Source organism: Triticum aestivum, chromosome 3B (assembly GCF_018294505.1).
Source record: "Triticum aestivum cultivar Chinese Spring chromosome 3B, IWGSC CS RefSeq v2.1, whole genome shotgun sequence".
NCBI classification, from domain to species: domain Eukaryota; kingdom Viridiplantae; phylum Streptophyta; class Magnoliopsida; order Poales; family Poaceae; genus Triticum; species Triticum aestivum.
In genome coordinates, this window is record NC_057801.1 from 742,201,735 (window position 1) to 742,207,734 (window position 6,000).

At 45.0% G+C, this 6,000-nt stretch overlaps 2 long non-coding RNA genes across 2 annotated transcripts; both read left to right on the forward strand.

The window, feature by feature from the left end:
* The first annotated feature begins 904 nt into the window (after window positions 1-904).
* Window positions 905-2,572, forward strand: LOC123066271 (uncharacterized). The gene is made up of 2 exons (XR_006431295.1): window positions 905-1,080; window positions 1,766-2,572. It is a non-coding gene; the product is annotated as an uncharacterized lncRNA (long non-coding RNA).
* A 521-nt stretch (window positions 2,573-3,093) lies between these two features.
* LOC123066272 (uncharacterized) lies at window positions 3,094-4,565 on the forward strand. Its single transcript, XR_006431296.1, has 3 exons — window positions 3,094-3,367; window positions 3,450-3,563; window positions 4,289-4,565. It is a non-coding gene; the product is annotated as an uncharacterized lncRNA (long non-coding RNA).
* Window positions 4,566-6,000: the final 1,435 nt, after the last annotated feature.

Sequence of the window (6,000 nt, forward strand, 5' to 3'; positions counted from 1 at the left end):
GTTTTTTCTGCGTGTTCATCTGTTGCCAAGGTGACCCCTCTCCTCCTCTTCTCTATTTTTTGTTCATTTTCTCATATGATCTGATGCGTGCTCTCTTGTTTGGTGTGTGTGCAGTTTGGTACCATCCCGTGGGGAGGGCCAGGGACAAGCTGCTCCGATCCGGCGGGGATTCCCAGCATCTGCTGTTCGACCACCTGCTCTGGATGCTCGACAACGCCGTCGACCTCCGCGCCGGCACCGGCGGCGAGGACGACGCCACGTGCTAGCCCAGTTACAGGTGATCGAGTCGCCGGTTGATATATACGTCAGGGAGTAGTACGATCAACCCTGCATGAACCATGCGTGTTGGTGATACTCCTCTCTGGATTCGATTGATTCTTTTTGTGTGTTCTTGCGCGAGATCTAAGATTCTCGGGCGCCAAGTGGAAGATATATACTTTGGGTTCGTTCGTATAGGCAGAGCTGCTTGATAGCTAATGGTTCTGTATTTGTTCTAGCGTCAATGCTCTTTATAACTCTAGGGACAACTTACTCGGCTTGATTCATAGTCAATCTTACTAGCTACTCGGAGTACTAGAGCAGCGTGCACGTCAAAAAATACGAGCGAGGTCTTGGGGCATGGGCGGAGACAGGCCCCAGGCAGCCCAGGCGGCGGCCTGGGGCGTGCAGCCCATCTCCTTCGTGGCCTGGCCCAATTCGCCTGGGGCGTAACCGCGTAAGGCACTGAGGCCCATCTCCTTCGTTCGCTTGGCTTCGTTGCCTCCCTGCCTCGTGTCCCCTGTACTCCTCTTGGACGAACGAACCGGCCGCCCGCCGCCCCTTCCCTCGACTTGGACGAGCCCTTGGCGTCGTTGCATGACCTGCGCTTTGGCGCCGCCTGCCGTCGTGCGTGCCTACCCAGCCCCTCCCCCCTCCCCCTTTTGATCCCCTTCTGCGGGTTGCTGTCCTATCCAGCGAGGCGGCAGGCTGCCCCGCGTCCGGCAAGGCGGCCGTTGTTTGCCAGGAGTCGGGCAAGCGCAACCCACCCCATCGGCCTATGTCCTCAGCCGAGCCGCAGCACAGAGCAGACAGAGAGCAGAGGTAGCTATTTCCAAATCCCTTTTTTGCTTCCAGAGCAAAGGTAGCTATAAATTCAGTCATATAGCTTGCAGTTTCTGTAAAAACGTTTATGATGATTTACTGTAATGCACTGTTAGATAAAGATGAAATATGTCAGCGTAGTCCAATTTTGACTAATTTGAATGGATTCGCTTTTATCAAATAGGAGCATGTCTTCTACACAGTACTTCCTATGTTAGTCATTCTTCCAAGTTTATTTAGAGAGGTAGTAGAAACAGGCCAATGGGGTCATTACAACCGATCCAGCTAATCTACTAGCTCCAAATCTTTGCAATACTGATCTATATATATGCTACATATTGTTCTTTGGTTTGTCTTGCTTTATTAGTTGACCTGTCATGGAACAAATGTTGCCACCGAATATTATGTTTACTTTCTTATTAGTTATGCAACATAGATTCACTTTTGTATGCCTTGAAACTATGAATTCTTTTAGGGTAGTTTTTAGCTCTTAAGTTTCTCGCCTGGGACGTCAGCCAATCCTGGCTCCGCCACTGTCTTGGGGGCTGGGACACAGTTAACAGCGACCAAGCAACGGCCGGTCCACGTATTTGCTGAGTCGTATGCTAGTATCCATGTCACAGTAACAGTGATAACCTGAGAGTTGTTGCAAATTTCTTTCATTCAGCTTCGTTTGTTTATGCAGCTGGCAGAGGCCATCAGGAGGAAGAAGCCACCTGGCGACGTCATCCGGATCGTGAGCACCAGGAGCAAGCCGCAGCTCGCCGCCACGTTCCGGTGCTACAAGGAACAACATGGCAGCGACATCGAAGAGGTTTATTAATTATCACCTCCTTTTGTGTCTAACTAATAGTAGCAATATACAGTATATCTGTCAAGTATCCAATTCACGGACACACAAGTGAACTGAAGCGCTTGTTCTTGTTGCTGCTGCTGTTGTTGCAGGACATGAAGCAGTACAACAGCAGCCAGTTTGCAAGGATGCTCAAGATTGCTGTCTGGTGCCTCACATCTCCTGAAAAGCACTTTTCAGAGGTACGCCACGGCACGCAGATCAACCTCACCCTGCGCGCCCGCTGGTGGCTGCACTGCATCACGCGCAGCCGCGAGTGCGACGCCAGGCTCGTTGTGCCCATGGGGGACCATGTGAGGCCATCGGATTCTGTCATCGTCGTCGGCGTATCGCATATTTTTTTAATTTCCTGGTGTTGTTCTGTTGGCTCGTCTCAGTAGGACTCAGTTTGGGGAGGGTTGGCATGATTGGTGATGCCGTATTATTGTGTCTGTTTGACTTGAGTTGTTGTACAGTTAGGGTCGCTTGTCGTGTCAGGGTGTCTGACTGCAATCTTTGGCTTGCCTGATGCTAAATTCTAGATACTGGGTAGGATGATACTTCGTGGAGAAACAGTTGTATACAAATTCTATCATTGTGTTGTATAGTGGGTATCTGATTCAGTAGCAAATTATGAAAAGGGATACAGTCCATGCTTTATTGTAACACATGGATATCTCACTTGGTATCTTGTGCTAGTGCTGCTCCCTGTGATAGAGTAGAATGATACTTCGTGGCATACATTCTCTGTCTCTGTTCGAGAACGATCCGCATTTGGCTGATTGGTGCTTAACCAGATTGAATGTATCACCAAATAATCATGTAATGAGTAGGTTTGCTAGGTTCATAGGCTGAGCAGCTCTGTTCCAATGTGTGCTTCCTTTTATGCTAAAGTGTACGTTTCCCCTTGCACGAATAGTAAGACCACGTTGAAGCGCAGAAGGGTCTGTTTTAGCAAAAGACACCGTCAAGTCAGTCCTCAAGTAGTCTTTTACGGCTACATAACTTTTACTCCATGTCTTGGTTCATATGCTACAGAAAACCGCGGCTCTGTGTTTAATTTATTTCTTATACATCTCTATAAATTAGTAATAGTAGTTTGGATTGCTCTGTCTTCATAGTGCTCGAATGGATTGGATTTACAACTCAATGGTGAACACTAATCTAGTGAACGAAAAATGGAACAAAAACATGTCCCCTTTTTCTTCAGATGACATACTGAAGTAAAACCCAACTGAAGCTGAATTGTTCATGTCGAGGGATTAAACACAGCCTGCGCAGTTTTCTACTCCATTTAATATACTTGTGCATCGTGTGCTTATACTACCATTTGCTTGGTTCTTAACACAGGTGAAGTGTCCAGCTATGCTTCTCACTGACCAGTCACACTGGCAAGTCGAACGCGCAGGGAGAGACGACCCTCGTTACCACTCTGTACGCTGATCTTGATTCACGGTATGACTAATGTTTCCCCTCCCCGCTCTCAGTTCATCCTTGGACCTTGTGTTTGTGTGATGGTTTTTCGAATCTCTTGCAGACTGGGGTGTGCAGTACGTCCGCAGGTGCCACGGATATGGAGCCTGATGTTGCTGCTGAAGAGCAGAGCGATCAAGCTCCCCCAAAGGGACATCTAGAGGGCCTTACTCATCAGGTGAGCTGATGTTTGCCCGAGCACTTTGACTAGTGATGCTTTTTTTCTGAGAGAGAGAGAGGTGATATTGATGCTGTGGTTGCTGTTTCGTGCTTTGTGAGATGGTAGTTGGTAGTGGGATAGGCTATTGTCCTTGTTGGGTAGAATGTTTGCCTTGCCCTAATCTGATCTGTGTATCGTGCCTGTGTTTCGGTGCTGGTAAGATGCCAGAATCCATCAACAGATGTGAGGCTTGCCACTGAATAATTTTGTTGGCCAACTTTTTTATAAACTGAACACCTAGAAGAAAAGGCCTATGCAGTATTGCTTAGTCTATACTTAATACTGTATAGCTTTTACAACCTGATATGATCAGCGGAGAATAAAACAGTGCAAGTGCCTGCCAGTAGCACCATGATCAACTTTGCATACTAGTAGCTTCTATACAGATCCAGATTTCACCATGAGTAGTTATTCTAGGCATAGAAGCTGAACCCATCTTCAACAGTTATTCTAAACACAAATTTTGATGTGTGACCTGTTAATGAAGTATTGGTTGGTTGTGATTCCAAGCATAGATCTCTTGATGTTACTACTTGTTACTGCAAGCATGTTGTCTTGACATACTGCATTTCGATGATAAACTGCTATCTATGCTTGTTATTGGCTTTGAAGTTTATGTCTGTCTAGTGTGTAAGGAGCTCTAATTTCTCTTTCTAGCGCCTAAATTATGCCATGTGTACCAGGGGGAGCTAGATGTATGATGTACGGCAACGGGAATGAGAGCTGGTGAGGAAAGGAACCTACTGGGACAACCAGATCGAGTCCCTTCTCTACATATTGGTTTTGCTCCCTTGCACAACAGTAAATGCCTCTGCAAACATGATACTATATATATGCATGTCATAGTCAGCAGTTAGTGTGTGGCAATGAAGTGAACCATCAGATTACATTTTGCTTTGTCTTGTTGATAATGCCATATATCTTGCAATCAGATTTCATTTCAGTTTGTTATGGTAATATTTTCATAGTGCTATAGAACATCTAGTAACAAGAATATGAAATTGTAAATAGCAAAAAATTCTTGTCTTGCGCGGTCTAAGTCTAAGGAAATAAAAAAATTTCGCTTATACAATTTCATCTACATCAAATTTATATATCAGAATGCCTTTCATTTTTTTAGTTTGATTGTTTCCCTTGTATTCAATATGCTTCTAATGGCTGATCCTTCCATTTTTGTTGTGGCATCTTTTTTTCAAGGTGTTGTGTGTTCTGGAAGATGGAAGAGGAAGAAAACTAATTTTTGTTGAACTAAATTTTTTGTATTCTGTTTTGTTGTATGTATGATTTGATAGTTTTGTATAGGAACATGTGATACTATTTTGTAGGGCTTTATGGCCTGTGATGTAAACATATTTAGTGATGAATTATGAAATTATTTGCAAAATTATTGAAAAGGAGAATCATTTGTATGAATATGGGCCGCATATATGTGAATGGGCCGAAAAGTGTATTGGACCAACTCCATTGACTCTATAAAAAGGCTGAATGTAAACCAGAAAATAGGTTGCACAAAATAGTACGTATATTCTTGAAAGGCCAAATGTGCGTAGAAGTTGATGGGCTGAACAGTAGGGCTTGGCCCATGTAGCTGACAAAAATTAACAGAAATAAATGTACTAAATGGGCTGAATTGTTGGGCTCAGCCCATGTAAAACACCTAATCGGACCGGGCTGAATTTTGTCAGTGACCTTTTCAATTGGTCGCAATTTTGCCACGTCAGATTGCCACGTCGGATCCGACGTGGCCTGGGCAGACAACTAGTGACCAAAACAAAAGGTCATGGGTTCAACGACCTCCTGTTTTGGTCGTAGACGTCTATGACCTTCTCACAGAGAAGGTCGTTAATTTCAGTTTACGATCGCCAGCTTTTGACCTTCTGTTTTTGGTCACAAAAAGGTTGCAAATAAAAAACAATGACCTTTCAGTGACCAATAGTCAAGGTCACAAGTTGACATATTTCTTGTAGTGTGGAGTGGCCGCTGGAGCTGGTGGCACTGAAGCTGTGGCGGCCGGTGCAGATGTAGTAGCTCTTGTGTCTGCGACAGGCACTGGAGTAGACCTCTGACTTCTGGGCACTCTAGTAAAAGCATCTGTAGTAGACTTACTCTTCTTCTCCTCCACTTCCTCCTGAAGATGCTCAACCACTGGCTGAATCTTAGTTACCTTGACATCAAGATCATAGAATTTCTACTCAATGATCCTCTCCAAGCTCTCCTGGTTTTGAGTCAGGGTGGCCAAGCCCTTCTCAATCCTCAAGGTATTTGTGCCCACCTGGGACACCTTCCGGACTCCGTCAGAAAATATTTTTGCGGATTTTTTATAGTCTGTTTACTTATAGTATCACGTACGTCCTTATTTTGACAATTCTGGAGTGTTCCAGAAGGACTCTTTTAT